General features: G+C 35.5%; 1 protein-coding gene across 5 annotated transcripts in view; it reads right to left on the reverse strand.

Annotated features, from left to right (window-relative positions):
• The window catches only part of LOC137644135 (PDZ and LIM domain protein 3-like), a 202,187-nt gene that overhangs the window by 52,919 nt on the left and 134,268 nt on the right, over positions 1–15,000 (reverse strand). The window lies entirely within an intron of this gene.

Consider the following 15,000-nt stretch of genomic DNA (forward strand, 5'->3'; position numbering starts at 1 on the left):
GTGAGCGTAGATGTGTTTAAGAATAAGCTCGATAAATACCTAAGATGCATCCCAGACCATCCAAGACTGGAAGATGTAAAATACACCGGAGGATGCATTAGCAACTCTCTGGTGGATAGACGAGGTGCCCCACACTGAGGGACCTGGGGGAACCCAAACAAAAAATAAGGCAAAAAAAAAAAAAAAAGATTAAGGCTCTCTCTCTCTCTCTCTCTCTCTCTCTCTCTCTCTCTCTCTCTCTCTCTCTCTCTCTCTCTCTCTCTCGTTAGAGTATGAATGTTTCATGCACATTAACAGTCAAGAATGTTTATTTTTTGCTTATGCTACGACTTGATCCTGTTAAAACCCTCATGTTTATTTCTAAATTTACCAGGTAGCCAAATTTGTATGACTTCATGCTACTAATTATGCTTACAGACTTAAAGTATGTCTAAATTTACTTGCAATATTGATTGCAATCTTACTAATGGGAGAGACATTTATTGCATAGTTAAAAAATAAAAAATGGGGGAAATCATTTTTGAAAATTGACAACATTCAAATGTCGATAATAACACCCTTTCATTTTGCAAGATATTTTAAATCCGTTTTTTGCATTTATCAGTTCATTATATCTACTATTCACGTAATTATAATCTTAGACCCACAATATTTGCAATTGAGTTACAGTATAAACTCATAATATGTTATTATTATTATTATTATTATTATTATTATTATTACTTGTTTATCTACAACTCTAGTTAAAAAAGCAGAATGCTATAAGCCCAAGGGCTCCAACAGGGACCTCAAATATCCAGGGTCCGCAAAGTCCACCTTTTTAAGTGTTATATTATTGGGAAAATATTGTTCAGTAAGAACATTATTATTACCTTTGCATACCGATAGTAATGAGGAGTTGGGGTAGGGGGATAGGGAGGGAGGCAGAGAATTAGATGGCGAGATCAGGTGAAGGATGATATGGAGAGAAGAGGTTTGGTGGAAGAGGAGGCCTTTGATAGAAGGCATTGGAGAGGGCGCATTAGGCAACCGACCCCTTAAAGGTTTAAAGGTCGCTCATGAATGGCAGAGGCAAGGGACAGTGACATTGCCCTAGCAATCAGGACAATGCCCTAGAAAATGACCATATATGATCAGCGCCCAAGCCTCCTCTCCACCCAAGCTAGGACCAGGGAGGGCCAGGCAGTGGCTGCTGATGACTCAGAAAATAGACCTATAGGCTCCCCCAAACCCCCCAATCTTAGCTCACAAGGATGGTAAGGTTGCATACACTAATGGCACTAACGAGTCTGAGCGGGACTCGAACCTCCGACTGGCAAACAGAAGGCAGAGACGTTACCAATCAGGCCACAGGGATAACGGTGGGAAAGAAGAAGAGTCCGTTATAAAATGAAAAGTGAATCTGTACAATGTGAATGACTTCCCTATTAACCATACTGAATGATACAGTATTTACTTTGGTCAAATGAGGAAAGGCCGTATGACACCAGAGCATTGGTTTGAGAAGGGAAAAGAAAATATCTAGTTTTGCTAATTCTATCATGGCCATAAAAAGTTCGGGTTGAAAGAACGACTCATTATTGTGACTCGCAGATTTACCTCCGTCAACGAAGTTGGGAGGAGGTTATGTTTTCACCCCTGCTTGTCTGATTGTCCATTTGTCCGTTTGTTTCTTTGTGAACAACTTCCTGGCCACAATTAATCATCATGTTGAAACGTGTAAGTGATTCAATTTTGAAAGTCCTAGGTCAAAGGTCAATGTGAAGGTCGAGCAAAGGGTTGACCGAATTAACCCTAACCTTAACTCCATGGTCGCCCATGGTTGTCACTCAGTCTTCAAATACGCCTACGGTCTAAATTGAGTCTGGGAAAGGCAAGCTGATTTCGAGAAATAAGCTGCCGTGGCGGATGTCTGCACTCAGAGTGCTTCTCCAGTATTTTCTTATATTTAATTTGTTTAAATGTAATGAGAAAGTGTTTACCATTTTGCGGAGTTTTTTGGAAATCTGATTTGCTGTGATATCCTACATGATCATAATAATAATATCATAGTAATTGATGCTCCTCAAAGTCTTGTATCCCTTTGCAAGAGGCCACACGTCAAAACTAACTGCCTTTTAAGAAAATGAAGACGATGGTTATTATTATTATTATTATTATTATTTGCTAAGCTACAACCCTAGTTGGAAAAGCAGGATGCTATAAGCCCAGGGGCCCCAACAGGGAAAATAGCCCAGTGAGGAAAGGAAACATGGAAAAATGAAATGTTTTAAGAACAGTAACAACATTAAAAAAAAAAAGAATATTTCCTATATAAACTATAAAAACTTTAACAAAACAAAAGGAAGAGAAATTAGATAGAATAGTGTGCCTGAGTGTACCCTCAAACAAGAAAACTAATTCAAGACAGTGGAAGACCATGGTACAGAGGCTATGGCACTACACAAGACTAGACAACAATGGTTTGATTTTGGAATGTCCTTCTCCTAGAAGAACTGCTTACCATAGCTAAAGAGTCTCTTCTACCCTTACCAAGAGGACAGTAGCCACTGACCAATTACGGTGCAGTAGTTAACCCCTTGGGTGAAGAAGAATTATTTGGTAATCTCAGTGTTGTCAAGTGTATGAGAATAGAGGAAAATCTGTAAAGAATAGGCCAGACTATTCGGCGTATGTGTAGGCAAAGGGAAAGAACCGTAACCAGAGAAAAGGATTCACTGAGTACTGTCTGACCAGTCAAAGGACCCCATAACTCTTTAGCGTTAGTATCTCAACGGGTGGCTGGTGCCCTACTACCTACTAATATTCAATGGATAGTCATTCAGTAGATTCTTGAAATGCATCGTTTGTTATTGTTATTTGTATGATCAGTATTGCTCGTTTTTGTCGTTGTTTTCTTGTTATTATCCTTTTTGAATTGGGTGGTCGTGTTTTTAACACAAGAAATGGTGAGATACTGTATCATTAAGAGACTTGCGTGTATGTTGACATATTTATTTTCAATGACTCTATTATTACATTTACTGGAATATAGTTCTTGAAATACAATCTTTTGATCATCAAATACGAAAGACTCATGCATCAAATTATTCATTTGAAATAACGATTATAAAGGGTAGAATGTTTTGTCATCATATTTTATTCGTGTAGGAAGTTTTTTCAGCAAACTTGTCAGTAAATATGTATTATAAGGAGAGAGAGAGAGAGAGAGAGAGAGAGAGAGAGAGAGAGAGAGAGAGAGAGAGAGAGAGAGAGAGAGAGAGAGAGAGAGATAGAGAGAATGGGGCACATCCATAAAATATTACTGTCTATAACTACACACGTTTAAAAGAAAGACAGAGAGACAGACAAGAGTGTGATAAACAATTCTATTCTGTGCGAATGTCGATATATGTAGAATGAGAGAAGATTTTCTTGTCAGTAAATAAAAAATACCTTTTGAAAGAAGGAATGGAGGGGAAACTATCTTACTATTAATAAATGCCGACACATTCCTCGCGAGAGAAGGACTGAGTGGAGGTCAAATCAAATTCTTTCTGCATCTGTTAATGCACGAGAGGAAAGAGAGAGAGAGAGATAGAGAGGGCGATTGATGTTCAGGGAAATGCTCATGTCAATGAAAAGTGTCAGAGAAGGAAAAGGAGGACATTCAGAGTTATTCTTCTGTCAGATAACTAACCCTTATTTGGAACTTTCCAAATGATTTATTGTTAATTTGTTCTCTTCATTTATTTATTTCCTTTCCTCACTGGGTTATTTTTCCCTATTGGGGCCCTTGGGTTTATAGCACCCTGCTTTTCCAACTATGTTTGTAGCTTGGATAATAATAATAATAATAATAATAATAATAATAATAATAATAATAATAATAATAATAATAATAATAATAATAATAATAATCCTTAACCCCCAGCCACTTTCTTTTTCAAGCACATTTTGCAATATATTTTTTTTTTTAAATGCTCTAACAGCCTTAATTTTCGTCATAGAGAGGTCAGGTTGGTCTCATTCTTTTGGAAAATGCCTGAAGTTTCTCATAAAATTATCACAAATATGCAAAAAATGTAAATAGTTTTTTGCAAGGACGTATCGGTACGTCCATGGGGTTAAAGGGATTAGTTTTGTGAAACGTACCTGTACGTCCATTGTATATTTATAATTTATATATAGTGTATATATATATATATATATATATATATATATATATATATATATATATATATATGTATGTATGTGTGTGTGTCTAGCAAGTGAAAAAAAGAAAAGTCCAGTTAACTGTTTTCCGTTCAATATTCCAGTAATATCCGTACGTAACTATCTCAATACACACATACCTGTACACATATACATACAGTACGTATATACATTTATGTATATATATATATATATATATATATATATATATATATATATATATATGTGTGTGTGTGTGTGCATTATCTCTCTCTCTCTCTCTCTCTCTCTCTCTCTCTCTCTCTCTCTCTCTCTCTCTCTCTATATATATATATATATATATATATATATATATATTCAGTATTTATACATATACATATACACGTCTGTACATATGTGTATATATTTTACATACATACACGTACATACATACTGTACATAGAAGGATATAAAGAAATATTTTACAATACGCATCGTACAGCCTGAAGCTTATGTATGTAATTTATATCAAAGATCATGATTTATAGATCAAGTGACTTTTTTGCATAAGCAAAAAACTTATTACACATATCGGGAATTATCAACAGATCAGTGACTGAAGACCACAAGTCTTTGACAACAACATCTGTAGTTTTAATTTTGTGCGCCTAAGCTAAATAGTTGAATGGGATACAAGATTTAAGTGACCTCGGTAATTGGCTGAAAACGAGAAAATATCCATTAGTTTTTTTTTTTTTTTTTTTTTTTTTATATATTCATATCATGGCTGAGAAGTCCATTAAGAAATTAGACAATTAGTATTTAGTAGCGTTTATTAGTCCCACACGTCAAGTGAGAACAATATGTTTTTGAGAAACATAACCTTTTGGTTAGATTTGACTATACGGTAAATAAATGCAGTTTATGATCATACGAGGTATAATTTTATTTATATGAGCTTTTAAGATCTTTCAGTAGAACGCCTTCTATTTGAGGTTTCGAATACTACTCATGCCCCAGCCTATTGCGGAAAATGTATTTCAATGTATTGCAATAAGAATGTTTGAACTTGTTTTGATTCCCCTCAAATTGCATGAAGACTTAATTTTGACATCATCATAAATGAATAATTGCCATGTCATTATGAGTGATTGCCAGTTTCCTCATGGAACTTGGTCCTGTCAAATCTGTAGGTTTAATACATACTCCAGACATCCAAACACCTTTGGCTGGGGGGGGGGGGGGTAGTTATCAGTGCTCATACGTCGTACTTTGGGCCTTCCTTAAGGGTCTTCGCAGCGTTTCTTATGCCCCTATTTGTACTTGCTTTATATCCTTCTACTTGACCTTCCTTCTTGCTTTCTTTCTTTTTGGGTTAGAGTTCTCTTGCTTGAGGGTACACTCGGGCACACTGTTCTATCTAGTTTCTCTTCCTCTTGTTTTGTTAAAGTTTTTATAGTTATATAGGAAATATTTATTTTAATGCTTGTTACTATTCTTAAATTATTTTATTTTTCCGTGTTTCCTTTCCTCACTGGGCTATTTTCCTTGTTGGGGCCCCTGGGCTTATAGCATCCTGCTTTTCTAATTAGGGTTGTAGCTTAGCATTTAATGATAATAATGATAATAATGCGTCTTACTTTGGGCCTTCCTTAAGGGTCTTTACAGCTTTTCTTATGCCCCTATTTGCACTTGCTTTACATCCTTCTACTTGACCTTCCTTCTTGCTTTCTTTCTTTTCTTATTCCTGTTCAACCTCTTCTAAATTTTACCTCATAGCGCAAATGTTGGGTTTTCCCTCAGTTTCACTTGGCTTGTTTCTAATCATATATTCCTTATAAGATTTTGCTCTTTGCCAAAACTCTTGGCTTTATGCGTCATTTTCATCGATTTCTTCGCGGTCTTCTGGAACATTACTGATTTGAAATTCAATTATATGGAATTATATGGCCTTACAAGAGGAATCATTATCAGTTATATAGTTTTTGCCTCAAATGTTCACCCCTCAAAGGTAAAACTTATTGAATTTCTATAACTGGTGTTTCTCCTTTTATATTCGTGAACCTGACAGCGTTTTCTACTTATCACATAAGGAATAAATTCATTACATTAAAGGTTTAAAGGTTTTAAAGGTCGCTCATGAATGGCAGAGGCAAGGTACAGTGACATTGCCCTAGCAATCAGGACAGTGCCCTAGAGACTGACCATATGTTTTATGATCAGCGCCCAAGCCTCCTCTCCACCCAAGCTAGGAGCAGGGAGGGCCAGGCAGTGGCTGCTGATGACTCGGCAGATAGACCTATAGGCTCCCCCAAACCCCCCAACCTCAGCTCACAAGGATGGTAAGTTTGCAGACACTAATGGCACTAACGAGTCTGAGCGGGACTCGAACCCCCCACTGACAAACACAGCAACCTCATAAGTGTCCTGTATTTTGTACCCCATCTAGGGTTAGCATAACGTCATTTCAGACGCCCATATACCGGGAGTGCTCCTGTGCCAAGCGTTGAGGTTTCGGTGGGTGGGGTGAGGTGGGGGGGGGGGGTGATGTGGGTGAGGCAGCGTGTGGATTGCGTTTGAAGGAGCCAAAAGATACATTTGACACTTTGATACAGTTCCTGATATCTTCCACGTTCTAGACGTTTCTGTTTTACACTACGTCTTACTTATTGCCGCTAGTTCGACTTGTCGTTGAGATAAATGAAAAGAGATAGACGGAGCTTGGTGTTTACTCATAGTTATTCTGGTATTTCATAAGTTTGGCTAAGGAGATATAATTTCTCTTATACATTTACTTGATTAGGAGATATAATTTCTCTTATACATTTACTTGATTAGGAGATGTAATTTCTCTTATACATTTACTTGATTAAGAGATATAATTTCTCTTATACATTTACTTGATTAGGAGATGTAATTTCTCTTATACATTTACTTGATTAGGAGATGTAATTTCTCTTATACATTTACTTGATTAGGAGATATAATTTCTCTTATACATTTACTTGATTAGGAGATATAATTTCTCTTACACATTTACTTGATTCATTTTGTCTGTTTTGATACCTAGCTGTCTGATAGTTAACTATTTGGTCTTCTAACACTGTACTTCATGTGAATAGTTGCTCTATCGGTTTTCAAGTATATAATAGATCTTTTGAAGTAAGCAAAAATAAATAAACCCCTTTAGTTATATTCCATATTTCTTGAATATATAATACCCATAAAGCTATTTCAAAAGTTTCCTCTTGTAAATGTTATTGTAAAGATAATATCATACTGTGTGACCCAACAATTTATTTGACTAATATCTGTTTTGACGTTGTTACTGTTTTTAGAATGATTTATTGTTAATTTATTCTCATCATTTATTTATTTCCTTATTTCCTTTATTTCCTTTACTCACTGGGCTATTTTTCCCTATTGGAGCCCTTGGGCTTATAGCATCTTGCTTTTCCAACTAGGATTGTAGCTTGGCTAATAATAATAATAATAATAATAATAATAATAATAATAATTAGTTCACCAAACTTTCAACTGGGCTCCACAAGGACCTAGAAGAGTTGGGAGACCCAGGCCTGCATGGCTGAGGACTATGAAGCGTAAAGTAGGAGATGATAAATTTAGTAGTCTTTATTTAAAAGCTAAATATAGAGACGGCTAGTGAAATGGAACCGAGGCCCTTTGCGTCAATATGCGTAGATGATGATGATGGTGTGAATATATATATATATATATATATATATATATATATATATATATATATATATATATATATATATATATATATAATGTGTATAATGGTTATATTGATTGCACACACACACACACACACACGCATATATATATATATATATATATATATATATATATATATATATATATATATATATGTGTGTGTGTGTGTGTGTTTGTGTGTGTGTATACATATAAATAGTTATGTATACATATGTACGTATAAACGTATGAAAGTGTATGAATAAACACTCCAAGCCTCTTCTCAAACCTTTACCTGCTCCCTGATATCCTACGTTACCTATTTTGTGACTCGGTTCTTCCCTCATCCTTCTATCATCCGTTATATTTGCTTCTAGATACCTTTATAAGTCCATTTCTGTTTTACAGCTATCTTTAGTAACGGCAAATACTGCATAGTCTTGAATTACACTCACCCACTTAACCTTAATGTTTCATTTGCTCACAACTCTTCTTCTCAAACACTTTCTTGAGTTTCTGCAGTTTCTCTTTAGAACACCGATAAGTACGGTATCTTTTGCAATCGTTAATTATTTCATACACCATTCATGACACATTTCATATCCAAGATCTTTTCACTTGCATATAATGTAATTTCTATGACTTTTCACTTTAAATTAAACCAGTGAACGTTATTATTTGCATATTGGAAAAAAGGGTTCATTTTCAGCATTGAAACTTTTATCCTTTTCAAAAAGCCTTCGGTACTTACATCCCTATTGCTTCGCTGTCAATTGTATCATAAATGTTTTCTAGTTCCGTATAAACCAGACTGCTTTTTCAATTTGCTCTTAAATATCCGCTTTTAATAAAACCACCTTGTTCTTCTGTCATAACCTAAGTATTAGTATTAATATTACTTGCTAAGCTACAACCCTAGTTGGGAAAGCAATACGCTATAAGGCCAAGGGCTCCAACAGGGAAAATAGCCCAGTGAGGAAAGGAAATAAGGAAATAAATAAAAAAGGGAAGTGATTAACCATTAAAATGAAATGTTTCAATGGAGTAACAGCATTAAAACAAATCTTTTATATATAAACTATAAAACTTAAAAAAAAAAAAAAGAAGAGAAATGAGATAGAATTCTACAATACAAATTCTAAGGTGTACCCAGTAATGTTATTCGAACAGCAACCTTTATCACTTTCACACTTATGCAAAGGATCATTTAGACCTTTCACCCGTTATTTTGAAACTACAGTATGCCCCATTCAAGAAATTTTCCTCCAAATTGCTTCCTCAGATATGGTCTGAACCCGGTGATCTACTTTCTTGAAACATTCCTTACACAACGGGTTCGGTAACGCATACGTTTATCATTGTACCGCAGTGTCTTACTTATAATACAATAAAATCTTGGTGTCAGTAAGTTCTCCAGCATCTTGATTTCACTGTCCTCTTCCACTCTTGCACAATTCACATTTGCATTTCTTACATCTTTAGCGTTCAACAATTCTACATGTGACCCTTTCTATCCGTGAGGGTCTGGACTACTTTTCAAACAGTATTTTATTCTGATCTCTCTCTCTCTCTCTCTCTCTCTCTCTCTCTCTCTCTCTCTCTCTCTCTCTCTCTCTCTCTCTCTCCAACCCTGATGAACTTAAAGCATGCTTAAATTTTTTTAAAATTCTCTCTCTCTCTCTCTCTCTCTCTCTCTCTCTCTCTCTCTCTCTCTCTCTCTCTCTCTCTCTCTCTCTCGCTTTCCATGCAGGAGAAATACTTCCCCCCACCAAGAGTATTGTTAATATTTAACTTTCTGTTTTCCACTCTGTTTTCCCCCTCACTTTTTATAACTGCGCTATCCAACAGCTGGGGGTAGTGCCATCAAAGTAACTCATGTGACGCACTGTAGGTAGGCTATTACTAGAGGGCCTTTGAAGCGTCCCATTTGCCCCCTACCTAACCTCACTTTTCAGTCTTTTACTTTATTTTCACCTTTTACTTTACCTCCATATTGTGGCATAAATGAATAACACATTTTCTATGAAATTTAATTCCCATTTTCTATTCTCTGCTTTATTTTCACCTTTTACTTTACCTCCATATTTGTAAATGGCACAAATGAATAACACATTTTTATGTAATGTAATTCCCATTTTCTATTCTCTTTCGGCTATTTTCACTTCGGTAAACATAATCAATTTAATATTTCTCAAATTCTAAAGAAATCTTTATTTTTTTAGAATTTTCCCTTTTTCACTTTTTTACTTTACCTCCATATTTATAAATGGCACAAATGAATAACACATTTTTATGAAATGTAATTCCTATTTCTTTTCTCTCTCGGCTATTTTCACTTCGGTAAACATAATCAATTTAATATTTCTCAAATTCTAAAGAAATCTTTATTTTTTTTTTTAGAATTTCCCCTTGTTATTGTTAAGGTGTCTGTTCTCATTAATAATTATCGTCGTGTTTCAGACATCTCTACCAGTTCGTCTATTCTGGTTATTTGTTTTTTTGTTTTTTTTTTTCTTCTCCTTTGTTTTATTACCTATTCTAAGGCGTCTGATGTAGGTAACCTAGCTTGGGAGGGAGAATCTTGGCACGGGCATCGACACTAACTGGGTTATGTAATCTCGTGGTAATATATATATGTGTGTATATATATATATATATATATATATATATATATATATATATATATATATATATATATATGCGTGTGTGTGTGTGTTTTTGTGTGTATAAATATATTATATACACATATATGTATGTATATATGCTGTTTTATATATATATATATATATATATATATATATATATATATATATATATATATATATTTATATATATAATTATATATATATATATATATATATATATTGTGTGTATATACTGTATATATATATATATATATATATATATATATATTTGTGTGTATATACTGTATATATGTATATATATATTTGTATGTATATACTGTATATATACATACATACAGTATATACAGTATATATATATGTGTGTGTATATACATGCATACACGTATATGGATCTTGCGCTTTATGTCTGTTTTATGCAACTACCACCAAATGATATGTAGTATATGTGTAGCCCAACATCCACAAACAACAACTCTGAAGGACTTTGCATTCATCCTGTAAGCGGAAGATATTGAAAGGAATGGCAAAGTTTCAATTTTCCTCTATTCCTTCAGAGCTATGACCTAGCCCCGATAGAGCATGACAGAAGGTTTGCGAAATGGGAGAGATACTGTTTATGTATGTTTGGTACCTCATGAATAATTTCGAGACAGTTGCGCACGCACATAGCTATCTATCTATCTATCTATTTATTTATTTATTTATTTATCTATCTATCTATCTATCTATCTATATATCTATCTATCTAGACTATACTATACTATATTGCATATTAGAAGGCACGTTTTTTATGCTTAAGTAATACGATGAAAAGCAGTCTTGTTCAGAGGTTAATAATAAATTTGACGTTCCTAATATTCACCTTTGTGTCTTTCCTTTTCACCCCTTGAAGGTTCACACACGACCACCCATTGCACCTTCCTATATATCCCCCCCCCCCCCCTTAAGGTCTTCCCAAACTTCCACACCGACGGCATAGAGGACTGATCGAATTGGAACCATAGTCTCTCGTTTCATCATTTCCTGGTGGACCCTTAACCCCGATCTTAAATCATTCAAACTCGCCCTTCACTCATACCACATCTAAGCCTTTGATGCGGTTTATCAATTTTTTTATTGCTATTCGACGTACACCTTACTCTAATTTTTGTCAATATTTTTATGCACTATATTTACATTCATCTGGTCGGTTTTATCTTAATATTTTAAACCCTATAATTTGTACTTTCAGAAAACATTTTATGGTGTTTAAGGTTTCCTTTACCCGTGCGCTTCAAGAAATATTTTTTCTATTAGAGAAATATTTTAACTGCATCTCAACAGCCTCCGGGAAGGGAAGTTTAATTTTCCATAGTGATAACACTTCAATTTAGAGTTTTGCCAAAAGATCCTGTCGAACAATTTCCCATAAGCTCTTATGTCAGCAAGAGCTTCCACTACCTTTAATGCCCGTTTCTTAAGAGTAAGTGCTTGCTTAGCGTTTTGCAGAGCACGTGGATCCAAACAGCGTTTTTGCTCTTGTAGTATACGACCTGTGACGGGCCGAGAGACGGTTGTGAACTCAAAGGCAGGATGCAATCAACTGAGTACTTTATTAAGGAACACTCTCCTTTATATACAAAACTTCAAGGCAACAGGAAAATACATGGTCGAGAGACAGACAATGTTACAGAGGAAAACCGGAGACATGATTATTCAGGTTCTTTTTAGTGCGAGGGAAGAGCGCAAATACAAGCATAATATATACAAAATAATTTATGTACGATCGTGTGACACACGGTTGGTACAGACCCTAGAGGATGTTAACCATCCAATTTCCAGTGATATTTTTAAAGGCCGATCATGAATAGCAGAGGCCAGGGGCAGTGACATTGGCCTATCAAGTAGTACAATGCCGTAGAGATTGACCATATATACATATGATCAGCACCCAAGCCCCCTCTTCACCCAAGTTAGGACCAAGGAGGTCTAGTCAATGGCTGCTGATGACTCAGCTGATAGACATGTAGGCTCCCCAAACCAACCAGCCTTAGCTCACATAGATGGTGAGGTTTCAGCGACCAAAGGAACTAACGAGCTTGAGCGGGATTCGAACCTGAATCTGGGGATTACCAGGCAAGGACGCAACCAGCATATTTATAGGATGAGGTTGTTAACCTTAAGCTATTCGCCACCCTAATCATGACCCGGTACCGTCGACTAACCACTCAATATATTATTTATTGTTTATGTTAACAGACGTACAGTAGAGTCTTCATGAATCTGCCCCCAAGTGTATTGACGTATTAGTAATTGCAAGATGCAATATCAGAACACCTGATTATTTCCTTCTGTGTGACCTCTAGAATATTAATATTTGCCTACAGTATTTTAATAAAACGAATTTAATAATTCTTATCTAGAAACATTGGAAATGTTTACCTATATCAATTCTCATATTTGTTTTAAGATAATTTCTCTTGGGCATTTTTTTTTAATTTTCTCTTGGCTCTTAAATGAGAAATGAAAATTGGAACGAGCCAAACCAATGAACATATCTACAGAAAGCAACTTGTATAGGGACCGAAGCAACCTATACTAATAAGCATATTTACAGTCTAGTGTTTCGGGCTTGACTCACCTATAGTCCACTTCTTTTAGCGATGCATATTTGCACCGACTCACAGCGGTGCCCTTTTAGCTCGGAAAAGTTTCCTGGTCGCTGATTGGTTGGACAAGATAATTCTAACCAATCAGCGACCAGGAAACTTTTCCGAACTAAGAGGGCATCGCTGCGAGTCGGTGCAAATCTGCGTCGCTAAAAGAAGTGGACTATAGGTTCTATCATAGTTCTATTCCGGGTCTATTTGGACAGAGGACTGGGGTTAAAATAATGCTCTTATTTTTAATATTTAGGAGCCGAGATTCTTAGATAATTGTGTTTTTAGGGTCATAATTGCATATAGGGCTAAGAATATAATTTGGTAATGAGTATTTTATCCCTTATACGCAATTTGGAATAGTAAAGTCACCATTTCTTTAAATGGTAATTGCACATGAGGCTATGAATAATATTTGGTAATGATTATTTTTCCTTTATACGTAAAATAGAATTTTAAAGTAATCATTATTATTATTATTTTTACTTGCTAAGCTACAACCCTAGTTAGAAAAGCAGGATGTTATAAGCCGAGGAGCCCCAACGGGAAAAATAGCCCAGTGAGGAAAGGAAACAAGGAAAAATAAAGTATTTCAAGAACAGTATTATTATTAGTATTACATGGTATTATTACTTGCTAAGCTACAACCTTAGTTGGAAAAGCAGGATACTATAAGCCCAGGGACTCCAACAGGGAAAGTAGCTCAGTGAGGAAAGGAAACAAAGAAAGCTAAAATATTTAAAGTACAGTACCAATATTAAAATGAAAATAAAAATATACTATAAAAACTTGAACAAAACAATAGGAAGAGAAATTTTATAGAATAGTGTGCCCAAGTGGAGCCTCAAGCAAGAGAACTCTAACCCAAGACAGTAGAAGACCATGGTACAGAGGCTGTGGCGCTACCCAAGACTAGAGAACAATGGTTTGATTTTGGAGTGTTCTTTTCCTAGAAAAGCTGCTTACTATAGCTAAAGAGCCTCTTCTACCCTTACCAAGAGGAAAGTGGCCACTGAACAATTACAGTGCAGTAGTTAACCCCTTGGGAGAAGAAGAATTATTTGGTAATTGCAGCAGTGGTGTCAGGTGTATGAGGACAGAGGAGAATCTGTAAAGAATAAACCAGACTATTCTGTGTATGTGTAGGCAAAGGGAAAATGAACCGTAACCAGGGAGAAGGATCCAATGTAATACTGCCTGGCCACCCAAGGACCCCATAACTCTCTAGCGGTAGTATCTCAACGGGTGGCTGGTGCCCTGGCCAAGCTACTACAACATTAAAATATTTATTTCCTATATGAAATGAACCGTAACCAGAGAGAAGGATCCAATGTAATACTGTCTGGCCACCCAAGGGCCCCATAACTCTTTAGCGGTAGTATCTCAACGGGGGGCTGGTGCCCCGGCCAAGCTACTACAACATTTAAATGTTTATTTCCTCTATGAACTATAAAAACACACCGAGAAATGGTATAAGAGGAGGGAAGGAGGTCACGATTGCTCGGTCATGTGTGCATAGCGAGTCTCAAAATACCCCTGGGGCATTATTTGGCACGGGCCACTCCAAAGACAACCAGCCCACTTACGCTGCCACCACCCATTCGTGCACACGACAGAAATGCCCCGTCACCTTCCTATGTATACCCTCTTTTATGATGGATGAATTTTATTCATTACTGAAGTTTTAGTCGATTTGTTTGATTCTTAAACTTTTATATGTCTAAAATATCAAATATTTTAACTGTTTGTAAGGTGATATTACTAATTGTAGTTTTGTATTTTTTTTTAATATCCAATGGAAATATTGGAAATAAAGAATTATTATTATTATTATTATTATTATTATT

This window comes from Palaemon carinicauda, chromosome 7 (assembly GCF_036898095.1).
Source record: "Palaemon carinicauda isolate YSFRI2023 chromosome 7, ASM3689809v2, whole genome shotgun sequence".
NCBI classification, from domain to species: Eukaryota; Metazoa; Arthropoda; class Malacostraca; order Decapoda; family Palaemonidae; genus Palaemon; species Palaemon carinicauda.